Source organism: Chiloscyllium plagiosum, chromosome 6 (assembly GCF_004010195.1).
Source record: "Chiloscyllium plagiosum isolate BGI_BamShark_2017 chromosome 6, ASM401019v2, whole genome shotgun sequence".
Taxonomy (NCBI): Eukaryota; Metazoa; Chordata; class Chondrichthyes; order Orectolobiformes; family Hemiscylliidae; genus Chiloscyllium; species Chiloscyllium plagiosum.
Window position 1 is genome coordinate 100,698,386 of NC_057715.1, and position 8,630 is coordinate 100,707,015.

Sequence of the window (8,630 nt, forward strand, 5' to 3'; positions counted from 1 at the left end):
CCCACCCTCCTCTAGCTTATCTCTCCACGCTTCAGGCTCTCTGCCTTTATTCCTGATGAAGGGCTTTTGCCTGAAACGTCGATTTTGCTGAAGCTCCTTGGATGCTGCCTGAACTGCTGTGCTCTTCCAGCACCATTGATCCAGAATCTGGTTTCCAGCATCTGCAGTCATTGTTTTTACCTTGTTCACTCCCAGTCAGAGGACACTTCAGCGGTCCAGGACATTCGACCTTGGGCCTTTGGGCGACCGTCCTCCAAGGCGGGGTTCAGGACAGGCAACAACGAAAAGTGGCCGAGCAGAGGCTGATAGCCAAGTTCGGTACCCATGGGGATGGTCTCAACCGAGACCTTGTATTCACGTTGCACTACAAGTGACCCCACTACACTACATACACACGCACACATACACATATAAGTTTGTGGGGTGAATTTGTTCTTGCAGAACTACATTTTATTTTGCTCAAAAACTGCATGAATCCATGTAAGAGTCTGTAAATCCATTTTTTAGATTAGAACCAGTCTGACCATTGTGGCACAGACAGTCTCACACAGGGCACCCCACACCTTCAATACATTATCTGGGCTGACATGACACCAATTGTTAAAGTTCACTTGAGAGTGTAACTTTAAATAAGTTATGCGATTTGCATATGAAAGAACTGATGCCAACATATTCATTCTAAAAGATGAGAGACTTAATAAACAATCTAGGTCTTTTTCAATATATGATTTCAGTTACATCACACTGTAAATGTTTGCTATAAATTCTGTGTCTTATGATCTTATAATCCACAACCACCTGATGAAGGAGCAGCACTCCAAAAGCTAGTGCTTCCAAATAAACCTGTTGGACTATAACCTGGTGTTGTGTGATTTTTAACATTGTACACCCCAGTCCAACACTGGCACCTCCAAGTTGAGTGAAGACTGACTCGGGAACTTTAGGAGGAGGTACAGATGTACCATCCATTTGACGCAGCTGGATAAAAATGCATAGCTTCAACCTTGTCTTTTAAATTGATACACTAGATTTCCCAACATTGAAGATGTATATTTGTGGAGCCTCATCCTCTGGAATTAATTTTGCAATTGCCCATTCCTCAAGTATGTGGTAGTTGTGGGACACAAAGGTAGACACATCTATAGCATGTGCTTGTAGCTCAAGCAACTACAGATCCAATTTGAAGAGCTGGAGCCCATATTATGAACATTGTGCCACATCAGGGGAGGGGGATGTTACCTGGATACATTGCTCCAGAGGTGGTCTGTGATCAGGGACAGGAGTATGCAATTGTCGGTGAGGCAGGTAGAGGGATCAAAGGTACAGCATTCAAGGAGCCTATGTCCCTGCAACTGTCCAAAAGCTATGCGAGAATCTGTCCTGCTCACTTCAATGAATCCTGTTTGATAAACCCGCCAGCCTCTATTTTATGAAAATGGTACAGTTGGGTGAAGTTGAAAGTTGTGGTTGAATTCAACTCTGCAGCTCATGAATGCCCAGTTTTGATTTGTCAGATTAACTTGGAATAAAATCTATTTTGCATAACGTTCATGTATCAAAACACAAAGAGGGTAACCTCAAAGTGAAGATAGGACCTCGTCTCCACAAGGACTCGTCAGTCGTCAATGGTGTCATGTGCAGATGTTGTTGTTACAGTTAACATTTTAAGAACGAGGTCATGTAGGTTTTTCCCATGGTACACCTCACTGGTGCAGTGTGTTGGAAATCAGTCCCACTATTCTCAGAGCCACCACAAGATATTATTAAAGTACTCAAAGTCCCCAATTTACCTTTTACATACAGCCAGGTTAACAGGAAACAAAGACCAGGTTTCTGTATTTAAACAAAAGGACGACTAAAATAAATAGATTTTTACCATAAGTAAATAACTATGAACTGTCAACATATAACTCTACTAGTGAAAACTCTAACCACCATACAAATCACCCCTACACACACATAGAGACAGACACTGGCCAACAAAATGTAAATTGGTGCTTTGATTGGAGGGAAAGAAAAAAATGGTCGCAGTCTACAGGGTTTCTGAAATGATTCTTTTGCTTGGCAGGATTTTTCTGTTCTTCACCCTCCTTTCTTCAGGTTCTTTTCACTTCTTCACAGGAAGCACAGGCAATTAATATATCATGGGCAGCACGGTGGCACAGTGGTTAGCACTGCTGCTTCACAGCGGCAGAGACCCGGGTTCAATTCCTGCCTCAGGTGACTGACTGTGTGGAGTTTGCACATTCTCCCCGTGTCTGTGTGGGTTTCCTCCCACAATCCAAAATTGTGCAGGTCAGGTGAATTGGCCATGCTAAATTGCCTGTAGTGTTAGGTGCAGGGGTAAACACAGGGGAATGGGTCTGGGTGAGTGTGCTTCGGGGGATCGGGGTGTAGACTTGTTGGGCCAAAGGGCCTGTTTCCACACTGTAAGTAATCTAATCAACTATAAAGGAGAAGTTCAAAAGGCTGGGACATTTTTCTTGGAGAGTGAGGGCTGACCTTATAGAGGTCTATAAGATCATCAGAGGCATAGATAAGGTAGATGGCAGACAGCTTTTTCCCCGTGGTAGGGGAGTCTAAAGTTAGAGAACATAGGTTTACGGTGAGAGGGGAGAGATACAAAAGGGTCAAGAGGGGCAATTGTTTTCATACAGAGGAATGGGTTGGAGGCGGCAGTGGTGGAAATGAATACATTTTTGTCATTTAAGAACCATTTATCAGGTAAGTGGATGGAAAAGGTATGGAAGGATATAGACCAAACACAGGCAAATGGGATTAGTTTAAATTATGAAAACAGCAATATGGGGAGGTTGAGCCGAATGGCCTGTTTCCATACTGTAGACCTCTATGACTCTATGATTCTATTTAAAGGCTGAAGCATACAACAACTGGTGAGGGAAAATGAATTGACTTTATTCAGGCTTTAGGTATTTTACTGGATCTGCCCTTGGAGTCTTCTGCCAGTGTCGTTCACACCCACAAGCTGATCAGCTACTCAGGAACCAGGCTGGTGGACTTTGTCATCCACAACAGGTGAGAACTCCACAGGTTGATCAGCAACCTGTTACCAGCTGAATTTCACTTTATACAGATTCCCTGGTGCCAGCCCCATCAATGAACTGCCTCCCCCACTGTTTGAACAAAGCAGCAGCATAAACACAAGTTCCAATTCATTTCAGTAACTTGCTTTTCAAAAGTATAGCAATTAATTCCACAATCAATGTAAAAAGAATCCTTCTCCCATTTAACTCCACAATTAAAAATACAAAAAACTTATAAGATACAGACCTTCTACCCTTTTATCGGCTCCCTCACCAATTGTTACAGATCCAGTCTCACAGTTGTGCTCTTCATGGCTCAACCAGCTCAGTCAGGAGTCCATATTATGAGGCACTGTTTGTGATGGACATCTAAGACTGCACCCATAGTACATTACATGCCCTTGCCACCCTCAGTGCTCCTTCTAGCTGGTGTTCAACATGGAGGAATATTGATTCATCAGTAATAGATTACCTTGCTCATGTTTGACCTGACGCCAGGAGACTTCATAGGATCAATATTGTATATCACTATGGTACCATCTCTGATTGGTCTATCCTGCTGCTGGGACAGGCCATACCCAATGATGGTGATGGTGGTATTCATAAAGTATGATTCTCTACGTATGATCATGTCAGGCTTTTGCTTGATCAGACTTCGAGGCAGCTCTCCCTATTTTGATACAAACCCCCAGACAGCAGGAGATAGATAGGCCTGACAAATCCCACAATCAAACAGATCAAATCTAACATCTGCAGTCCATGCACATCCTGTCGTGAAAGATAATGGACATTTAAATAACAAATAAGAATGCAAACTCCAAAGTATGTCCAATAATGAATCCGTTGACATATCTAAGAATAAAAAGCAACAAAAATTGTTTACTCACAAACAAACATTCCTGTTGGCCAAATTTATTTGCTACTCAACTCAAGAGAATGCAAAATAGTGTTGCTATACCTACATTTACCATTAGGGGATGATATTGCTTCTTCTTCCTTCAAAGCATTCTGGGTACAATCACATTGTTGTTGAATTTGGTGCCTTGGTGCTTTGTTATATAAGCTTCGACAGATCTGGGTTCGTATTTAAATTTTCGTAGATAGGGTAGAAGTTTTTTGTAGCTTTGGCAGTAAATACAAAGAACAGTGTGACATATTTTCAAACACCTCTATTTGATTTGGAGGAAGTGTAAGAAATTGGAAAAAAATCACTGTGTGCACATCAAATTTAGGTACATAATGAAATAGAACAGTACCCAATTGAACAAATTACATTGAAGATGTATTGGGAACAATGGGAATACATAACCTTAACAAAGAGTAATCATGACAGAAGGTTTAATTAGATTTTTAGTTGAAAGTGAATAAAATAGGAAATGAGGACAAAGTAAGTGGTTTCCTCGTCATGAAATGGCAGACGCTTCTGAGGTGATGTCGAGCCAATGTTACCCTTCAAGACCAATGTAGACTAGTCTGAAATTCATCAGAGTAGCTTCAGAGTAAGTTCCATCTAAGGAAACAGTTGCCAAATGGGATTGTTGAAGATTACTGTAGTGATTGTAATGGGATCAGCCAGGTGGACATCGTAGAATATGATTTTCTGGATTGTTTTTATTCACTCATGGGATATGGGCATCGCTGGCTAGGCAGCATTTATTGCCCATCTCTAATTGCCTAGAAGGGAGTTAAGAGTCAACAATATTGCTGTAGGTCTGGAGTTACATGTAGGCCAGACCAGGTAAGGATAGCAGTTTCTTTCCCTAGGAGAACCAGATGGTTTTCTTGACAATTGCCAATAGCTTCATGGTTATCATTCCAGATTATTTATTGAAATCAAATTCCACCATTTGTCATGGCAGGATTTGAACTCAGGTCCACAGAACATTCGCTGACTTTCTGGATTAATTGTCTACTAATAATACCACTTGACCATTGCCTTCTGTAGATTGGGGCTGTTAACCTGGTCCAGTCAGGGAATCCTGGATGACAGAAAAGAAATTAGTGTTAGATATCCTGTTCACTCAGAGGTGGTTGTGAGGGAACTGGATAAATGTCAAGGACTCGCCACCTGTAAATAAAGGGTGACTAGTTGATGAGATACCAGTCTCTGTGAAATTACTTCAGTAGCAATGACAGAAAAGCACACTGCCGAAGAAATTCACTCGCATCAGTCGTCCTTTAGTTGGGGTGAGCATTTCTGGCATCATGCCATTATTCGAGTAGCTTGACTCAATCAATTCTGTCATTGAAGACTAGGTCCAGCGTTTGTTAAGAAGGCGTTATTTTTTCCAGACAAATGACATCGGGGAAGATGACAAGCAATGAGTAATTCTCCTGACAGCTTGTGGACCTGCAGCTTTTTCGTTTATTAGGAGCCTAACTTTCCCTGAGGCACCAGTTACTATAAACTTGCAAGAGTTGACAGATTTAGATAAGGAACATTATGAACCCCAGTATCCTCTAACTCAGAGACACCATTGGTTTTACTTGGCAATTCAGGGACCAGGGGAATGCATATCAGGATTTTTGATTAGGCTAATACGATTGGCAGAGGCATGGGAGTTTGGTTGACACGTAATGAGATGCTGAAGACCATTTGTTATGTGGGATTAATGATGTAACCAGGCAAATGTGCCAAGCAGCCTAACCCAACTTGACTTCAAACAGGTACTACAACTGCCTTTCTCATTAGAAAATGGGGCATATGGAGCATATGAGTTGCAGGATACTCCGATGCAAGTGAACATCCTTGCCAGACTGACTGAGCTTGAGGAACATCACTTGAGAGAAGGCAATTGTTTAGCCTTACTCAGGACATATCCTGAATGTTAGGACTCTAGGTCACCTCACTGCACCCCAAAACAAAACCAAACAGTTAAAATTTTCGTCAGGATCTGGCTGATAAGCCATTGTAGTTGCTGCCAGTACGTGGATTCAAGACGGCAAAAGAGTTCCACTGGACCAAAATAGAATACGACAATGCACAGGCCAGTGTCCAGGTGAGTGCTCACCCCAGAAAGTCCACCTCCGTCTGGTTTGGAATAGTTAAATTGTTCAGCAACATCCACATCAGAACCAATCAAAATGAATGTTTGGTATTGCTGTGCAATGCCACCCCATACAGCATCAGTGGCTCAATGGAGTGAAATACCCAATAGAGTATGACATCCAGGAGTTTGGCTAATGCAGAGCGTAAATATGCCCAAGCAAAGGAAGAAATTTTGCAGTCGTATTTGGAATCAGGAAGTTCCACCAATCCCTTTATAGATGCAAATTTGTCATAATAACGGACCATAAGCTCCTGCTGGATCCACTTAACAAGGACAAGGTAGTGTCGCCCATAGCTTAAGGCTAAATTCCGCTGTGGGCTCTAATTCTAAGTAAGTTTAATTCCAAGTTGGAACACCATCCAGGAGGCCAAGTAGTAAATGCAGTTGCATTGAGTCACTTCCCACTGGCAGATACACCACTAGTGCTATCACTGCTGGAAGAGTCCATAATGGTTTTACATTTTCTGGACACTCTTCCAGTCACAGCTGACAATATCAGACCTTGGACACAGAAAGATCCACTTCAGGCAAAACTGGAACAGCTCATGGTGATGGAGGAATCTAAAGTGCCATCACAACTAGAATTGAAACCTTTTAGGATCCGGAGAGATAACATATTATAACGGGGAGAAACAGTGATCGTCCTGAACAAAGGTCACCATTAGATAGTGGCTGAATGCCATCAGGGTCATCTAGGGGTCTCCACATTGAAAATGTTGGTGAGAAGTTATGTCTAGTGGCCAAGCTTGGGTGCAGACACAGCCACATTGGTGGGGCCGTGCCCAGAGTGCCAACAAGGGCAAACATTATCGCCAGCAGCTCCCCCATATTCATGGGAATAGTCAGGTAAACCCTGGATTCAGTTACACGTCGACAATACCGGTTTTTTCATGCGTTCAATGTTCTTAGTCATTGCGGATGCCCACTCAATGTGAGTAGACATGCATAGAGTTCATTCATCAAACACAGGGAGAACAATAGAAAAATTGCATGCATCTTTTGCAATACATAGACTCTCAGAAGTGTTGATCACAGATAATGGACCATTGTTTACCAGCAGGGAATTACAGTTTTTTTTCTAAAGTTGAATGGTATTTGACATGTAAGGACAGCTCCATACCATCCATCATCCAATGGCCTGGCAGAAAGAGAATCCAAACTTTGCCAGCAGGCTTAACGAAACAGCCTTGAGGAGAAAGTGAGGTCTGCAGATGCTGGAGATCAGAGCTGAAAATGTGTTGCTGGAACAGCGCAGCGGGTCAGGCAGCATCCAGGGAACAGGGGAATCGACGTTTCGGGCATAAACCCTTCTTCATTCCTGAAGAAGGGCTTATGCCCGAAACGTCGATTTCCCTGTTCCCTGGATGCTGTCTGACCTGCTGCGCTGTTCCAGCAACACATTTTCAGCTAAAGTAACAGCCTAACAGCTTCAGTAGATACGAAACTCTCCCAGTTCCCATTTGATTAAAGGACCATCCCTCATGCAATGATAGGGGTAGCTCCAGCAGAGTTGTGGATGGGGAGAAGACTCTGCACCAGGTTAAATCTGACCTTCCCGGCCATTGGAAGGAGGATGAAATGGCATCAGGAATGGCAATGCCAACACAAAACTCCGCTAACTAAGAGATGGTTTATTTCAAAGGATGAGGTTTGGTGTAGGAACCACAAGATGGCTCTGCATGTGTGAGAGACATGATCAACAAAAGGTAAGGTCCAGTGATGTACAAAGGTTTGGGTGGGTGTAAAGTCCTGAACAGGTCCATGTACCATGTGACAGCTGTAAACTCACAAATGCTGTGGGCGCAAAACGTGCCCAGATCTTCAACAGCCTTTCTGACTGTTCCAGAATCCATTGGTTCTCCCTTTCCATCAGGCATTGCAGAGAACTCAAAATCTGAGATGGACACAGTGGCTGTCGTCACATCAATCCCTTTGCATCTGAAGAAGAGAATCTGAGATGCTGCAGGTGAAAGGATGCAAGCTACTGTACTGAACGTTACATGCCATCCATATCCGAGGCAGGGTTAGAGAAACCTGACCCAGTGCCAAAATGCCCCAAGAAGAGCTATTAAAAAACTGACATGTGTACTTGGACTCAGAGGGGGAAGGATGTAATGATTATAACAAGGAGAGCCAGGTGGATCTTGGGCTGTTAACCTGGTTCAATCAGGGAGCCCTGGCTGACAGATAAGAATAGCAATCCGGGCCGGAGGATACACGACAACGTCCACCTGGTCCGGGACCTGATCCATTTCTGTCGATGGGCTGGTCTGCCGAGCGCCTTCCTGTCTCTCGACCAGGAGAAGGCGTTCGACAGGGTCGATCACGAGTACCTGCTCGGGACTCTGCGGGCATTCAGGTTCGGGACGCAGTTCGTCGCCCGGATCCGACTTTTGTACGCCGCCGCAGAGTGTCTGGTTAAAATTAACGGGTCCCTGATGGCGCCTCTTCGCTTCGGGAGAGGAGTGTGTCAAGGCTGCCCCCTGTCCGGCCAGCTGTATTCCCTGTGCATGGAGCCTTTCCTGCGCCTCTTGCG